We start from the raw sequence: 6,429 nt of genomic DNA on the forward strand, positions 1-6,429 counted from the left end.
AGGACCATATAGTCTGACCTCCTTCATAACAGGTCAGAGAACTTCCCTGAATTCATTGCTGTTTAAACAAGAGCATATGTTTTAGAGAAAAGATGGGGAAGAGATATTTGATGGCTCTTTAATCTCATGGACAAAGGCAGAACGAGATCCAGTGGCTGTGTTGCTGAAGCTGGACAAATTCGGACTAGAAATACTGTGCACAGTGTTAACAGGGAGCGGAATGAAATTTCACTCAGGATGTAGTGGAGTCTTTAAAGTCTCTTTCTAAAAGATACACTTTAGCTTAACCATAAAATATGGGCTGGATTCAGGAACCAATGAGTGACAAAAGCTTGAAAATGTGTCCCAGATACCCAAAATGCTTGAAAACCAGAACGTGAAAGGGAAAAAAAGTATTCTTTAATATAAAATTTAAAAAACTCATAGATTTTCAACCCCAGAAGGGAACATTAGATCTTCTGCTCTGCCCTCTTGTATAGCACAAGCCAGAGTATTTCACACACTTACCTCTGCATTGAGCCCAATAATTTGTGTTTGCTTACCATCTTCCTGAAAGGCAGACAGCCTGGACTGGAAGCCATCACGAGTTGGGGAATCAACCCCTTACCTTGGGAGTTTGTTCCAGGGGTTAATCACCTTCCTGGGGAAAATGGTTGCCTTGTTTCTAATTTGAGTTTGTCTGGCTTTAACTTCCACCCATTGATTCTTGTTCTGCCTTTCTCCACTAGATTAAAGAGCCCTCTAGTATTTTCTCACCATGAAGGTACTTATACACTGTAATCAAGTCACCTTTCAACCTTCTTTTTGAGAAGCTAAACAGATTGAACTCTTTAAATCTCTCACTGTAAGGCATATTCTCTGGTCCTTGCGTACTTTTTGTGGCTCTTTTCTTCATCCTCTCCAATTTTCCAACACCCCTTTTACATCATGGAGCCTTTTATATTATGCCCTTTTAACCCATGAACTATCTCCACTCTCCGCATTTATTACCTTCAAATACACAAATGTAGGGTTTCCAACCCCAGGGTTTAAAAATAATGATTCAGCCCTCAAAAACATTAAATTGTTTTAAAAATAACAAGGTACTGGATGCAGTTTTCCAGTATGAATCTCATTATTTTAAGACAATTTAATGAGTTTTTCAAGGGCTGAATCATTATTTATAAACCCTGGGGATTGGCCACACTGGAAACCCTACATTTGCATTTGAAGGTCATAAATGCAGAAGACGGAGATAGTTCTGGGTAAAAGGGGCATAACAAGAAGTAACAGGATGGGATGGAGCAAAGAAAAATAAGCTGAATAACAGGACAAATTTAGAGACAGTGAGAAGACTGAGTCTCAGGCCTGGTCTTTCAAGACAAGAATGGGAGCCCTATTCCTGTGATCTGATCTTAGCATTCATGAATATAGTGAAGGGAATAATTTTGCACTGGTCCCTATTGTGGATAGACAAGAGAGACTTTAAGAGATATTGGTCTTTTAAAATCTACTCAGTTTCAGACAAGTAATTACAAGAGTTTTAGGTGCTTTATCTACCTAAGTGTCCCCCTGCCAATATGTGTGGTTTCACAACCACATTTTGTTATGTTTATGTCATACAGAGAAGTTAGATAAAAACATAAATCCTCTTTCTGGAAGGTTGCAATGTCACACTACATTATTTCTTAGAATTCAGAATGATAACACAGCAGGAGACAAAGGAGGCTGCTCCCTAAAACAGAAAGGCAAAACTCACCCCACCTTACTCTAGGCTGTCTGTTGGCAAACTTGCTGCTGCTACGCCCAGATCACTTCCCTAGCAGAGCCTCCTAGCCTGTGTGCAGCACCAGGAAAACCCCATAAACATTTCAAGGTATTTCAATACAGTTTTCAATACACCGCATCACACATTTACCTTTTTTGCCAGCTCCCAATATTTCATCTCTCTTCATTGTTTTATGAAATACAAACAAACCTGAAAACTGTTTATAGGGAAAGAGATCACATATGAAACAAATGCTAGGCAGCTGATGTGCTGATGCCACAGCCTACCAGTATTGTCTCATTGTTTCCTCATGTTCCTTCATCTGTCTGTATCCAATTCTTGTCTCTTGCTTTATACTTAGATACTTATTCTGTGTTTGTACAGCACCTATCACAATGAGGTCCTGGTTCATGATTGCAGCTCCTAGTTGCTACAATAATACAAAATAAATAATAATAATCAAATATACAAAGCAAACATATTTTTCAATGGACAGATTTCCCGCTTCCAAACTTAGGTGTTGCTTGTAACAACAGCAACAAAACATCAATGTGATATGTAAGTTGATAGTGTCACTTTGCAGAAGGAAAAACATTTTCTAACCCAATGTTGCAACTCATGCAATAGTTGGTGTTCTTTAAGCCTCTGCTCCAGGAGTCATGTGAGAATCTCTGCTTTTATTTAAAAACAAGCGTAAGTTTCTAGCCCATTAGGCTGCAGAGAAAAGCTGGAGAACATAACCCCCAAATGCTCAAAAAGCAGAAAGCCAATAAAAAGACCCCAACACTTATTGTTTTTTAAAATCTCCTGGTTTTGGGTGACCTGCCTCGTGATATTTGAGCGCTTGAGGTTGGTGAAGCTGCCAACCTACATGCTGGAATATTGAGACATAAGGTTACACGGAAAAAATGTTCATGTTTTTAGTACTGTATGAAGGAAGAAATTGAGACATGAGAATATTGATGGGATTAACAGGCTAATTCAGGCCTGTGTTTACCTTTACACTGAGGAGTAGACCGATTAACATTGATTGAATAATTACTATGTTTGCAAGATCAGGGCCTTAATGTTATGGCATAAGAAACACACGTATTTGATTTAGCTCTACCAATTAAGTAGGGATTTGGAATTCCAAGCTCACCCCCCAACCCATTTGCAAAAATTATTTGAAACTAACACTTTCATAAATCATTTGCAGTGTCCTTGTAGCCATGTTGATCCCAGGATATTAGAGAAACAAGGTGAGGTAACATCCTTTACTGGACCAACTTCTGTTGGTGAAAGAGACAAGCTTTTGAGCTCTTCTTCAGTCTGGGAAAGGTATTCAGGCCAGATCTACAGAACAGAACTATATTCACATAACTGTTACTCAGTTCTATGAAAAATACCGACCTAACTCCCCATGTAGATAGCGCAATGATAGGAGCGTCTTCATTAAAGCACTACAGCGGCACAGTTGCACCACTGTAGTGCTGTGCATGAAGACAAGCTCTCAGAGTGTCACAGCTAAATACAAAGTGGAACAGATTTTTTAGCATAAGGACAGTGGTGAGCTGGAGCCAGTTCGCACTGGTTCACGTGAACCGGTTGTTAAATTTTGAAGCCAGTTTAGAACTGGTTGTTAAAGGGGTGGGCAAACTGTGGCCCACGGGCCACATGTGGCCCGCGGGACCATCCTTTCCGTCCCACCTGAGCTCTCGGCTGGGGAAGCTCCCCTGAGAATTTTTACTCACCCAGCGGCACTCGGGGCCTTTGGCGGCACTTCGGCGGCTGGTCCTTCACACACTCCGGGCCTTTTGCGGCACTTAGGCGGCAGGTCTTTCACTCGCTCTGGGCCTTCGGCGGCACTTCGCAGCAGGTCCTTCAGTGCCACCGAAGACCTGGAGCGACTGAAGGAACCGGTTCTTCAGCTTCTGGCAGCTCATCACTGCATAAGGAGTTAACCTGGTGTAAAAGATCACTCAAGATGAAGTGAGCACTTAACACCTCTGCAGTCATGGAACAAAGGAGGATTAGTAGGTTATAGAGCATTGTAATGAGCCATAAATCCAACGTCTTTATTAAGTCTGTGATTTTTAGTGTCTAACAAAGTTATGAATGTGAGCTCCGAGGCTTGTCTTTTGAAGATGTACAGGTTTCCTTTGAGGGTGAGGACTGAGAGGTCATATATGGAGTGATTGTTTTGGGGAAAGTGTTCACTGACTGATAATGTGGTAAAAAGAAAAGGAGTACTTGTGGCACCTTAGAGACTAACCAATTTATTTGAGCATAAGCTTTCGTGAGCTACAGCTCACTTCATCGGATGCATCCGATGAAGTGAGCCGTAGCTCATGAAAGCTTATGCTCAAATAAAATTGGTTAGTCTCTAAGGTGCCACAAGTACTCCTTTTCTTTTTGCGACTACAGACTAACACGGCTGTTACTCTGAAACCTGATAATGTGGTGTTTTTGTCTTTACCATTTTTCTGTGTGAGTTCTTCTGAGAGCATAGTTTTCATCCACATAGTTGTTATTGGGGCATTTAGTGCACTGGATGAGGTACACCACATGTTGTGACAGGCATGTGTAGGACCCGTGGATCTTGAAAGGTGTGTTGTGGGGGTTATTGATCATTGTAGCAGGGGAGATATGTCTTCAGGTTGTTATGGCAGGGTCTGGTGGCGCTTTGAGTTGGTGGGTCCTGGTCCATGGAGAGCTTATTTCTCATAATGAGCCTGGTGAGGTCGGGGGCTTGTTTGAAGGCCTAAAGAGGGGTTTCAGGAAAGATATCTTTCAGGATGTGAAAAGAACGAGGAGTCCTTGTGGCACCTAAATAAATTTGTTAGTCTCTAAGGTGCCACAAGGAATTCTCATTGTTTTTGCTGATACAGACTAACACGGCTTTCACTCTAAAACCTTTCAGATGTGGTCCTCATTGAGTAAGGATTGTAATTATTTAATGATCCCCAGTAGAGTTCCAGTGTGGGATGGTACATGATAACTAGTTTACGTGCTCAGGGGGGTGTTTTTCTTTTCTTTATTGAAGCAAGTTCTCTTGGGGTATTTGGGTGGCCCATTCCATTAAGCAATCTACTTCTCTGATGGAGTGTCCTTGTTTGGAGAAGATGGTTTTAAGTGTGTTAAGGTGTGTATCCCAGTCTTCCTCCTTGGAGCATATTCTGTAGTATGGGAGTGCCTGGCTGTAGAGAACAGATTTCTTGGTGTGTTTGGTGTGGTTACTGGAACTGTGAAGGTAGCTAAGGTGATCTGTGGGTTTCTTGTATATAAGTTGTCTTTAAGGTTCCATTGCTTAAGCTGATCACGGTGTCCAGGAAGCTGATGCTGGTGTGGGCATGTTTCAGAGAGAGTTTGGTGGATTATGGTGGAAATCTATGAGGGAGCTTAGGTCATCTGTCCAGAGGATGGAAATATTATTGATGTATACCACTGGCTTTGTGGTGCATTTGTCCAGAAATTTTTCCTCAAGGTGTCCCATGAAGAAGTACCCAGGACTGTTCCTATGGTTTGGACAAAGTGTTTGTTGTTGAATGTAAAGTTGTTGTGGGTGAGGATGAAATGGATGAGTTTGGTGATGTGTTTGGGGTGGATAATTGAGTGTTGTACATAGTCTTGTAGATAGTTGAGGCAGGCAGTGATGCAATCATTGTGAGGGTTGTTGGTGTACGAAGAGATATTGTCCGTAGTGGCAAGAATAGTGTTCTGAGGGAGGTGGTTAATGTTGTGGAGTTTCTGGAAGAAGTCGTCTATGTCCTGGAGGAAACTGGCCCTTTGTACGGGGAGTGGTTTGAGGATGGTTTCTGTGAGTCCCAATATTCCTTTAGTAAGAGTGCCATGGCCAGATGTGATGGGTCTGCTTGGATTCCCTTGTTTGTGTTTGGGAAGCATGTAGAAGGTCCCTGGGGTAGGTTTGTGGAGGATGAGCTTCTTTTGAAGTTGTTTAGGGTAGGGCCAGAATAACCTTTTGTGGGCCCAGCGCCAAACATATTTGTGGGCCCCCATGGGGGCAAAGGAGCATGGCATGGGGAGGTCGGTCCCCAGAGTAAGGGGCTAGCCAGGGGCAATGGGGCATAGCATGGTGGGGCCAGCCCTGCTCCACCCAGCCCAGTGCAAGGGCACTGTATACAAACCGGTAGTTGCCAGATGCACACTGGCCCGTCCACCCCTATGCTGCCAGTGTGCCCCTTCCCCTCGGGGGTGGGCCCATGCCGTGCCACACAGCCCCCGACTCCCTATGTCCCGCATCCCCCGGAACTGCTATGCCCAGCATCCCTCCATACAGACGCTCCACCACAAATGCACAGCGGCCTGCACACCACCACCCCTGCCCAGCACCCCCACACACAGCCACACCACTACTGCCCAATGCACTTCCCTGCAGCCCACCACCACAACTACACAACACTCCCCCTTAGATCTCCGACTGCCCAGCATCCCAACACACAGACCTCCCCCACCGTCCCCCAGGAGACCCCCCACTGGCCACACACCTCCAAAGACCCACTCCCTCACACCCTGCCCCCTGGCCACAGTCACCGGCCCTGCTGGAAGGTGACTGTGTCTGCCAAGCTGAGCTGGCAGAATGGCCAGGGCCGGTCCACTGCCAGGGCGGGGAATCACTCTGGCCTCTCGGGAGTGGTGTGATTAGCCAGGCCAGGGTCTGCCCCCGCCCTGGCCAGACCCCC

Source organism: Chelonia mydas, chromosome 7, assembly GCF_015237465.2.
Source record: "Chelonia mydas isolate rCheMyd1 chromosome 7, rCheMyd1.pri.v2, whole genome shotgun sequence".
Classification (NCBI taxonomy): domain Eukaryota; kingdom Metazoa; phylum Chordata; order Testudines; family Cheloniidae; genus Chelonia; species Chelonia mydas.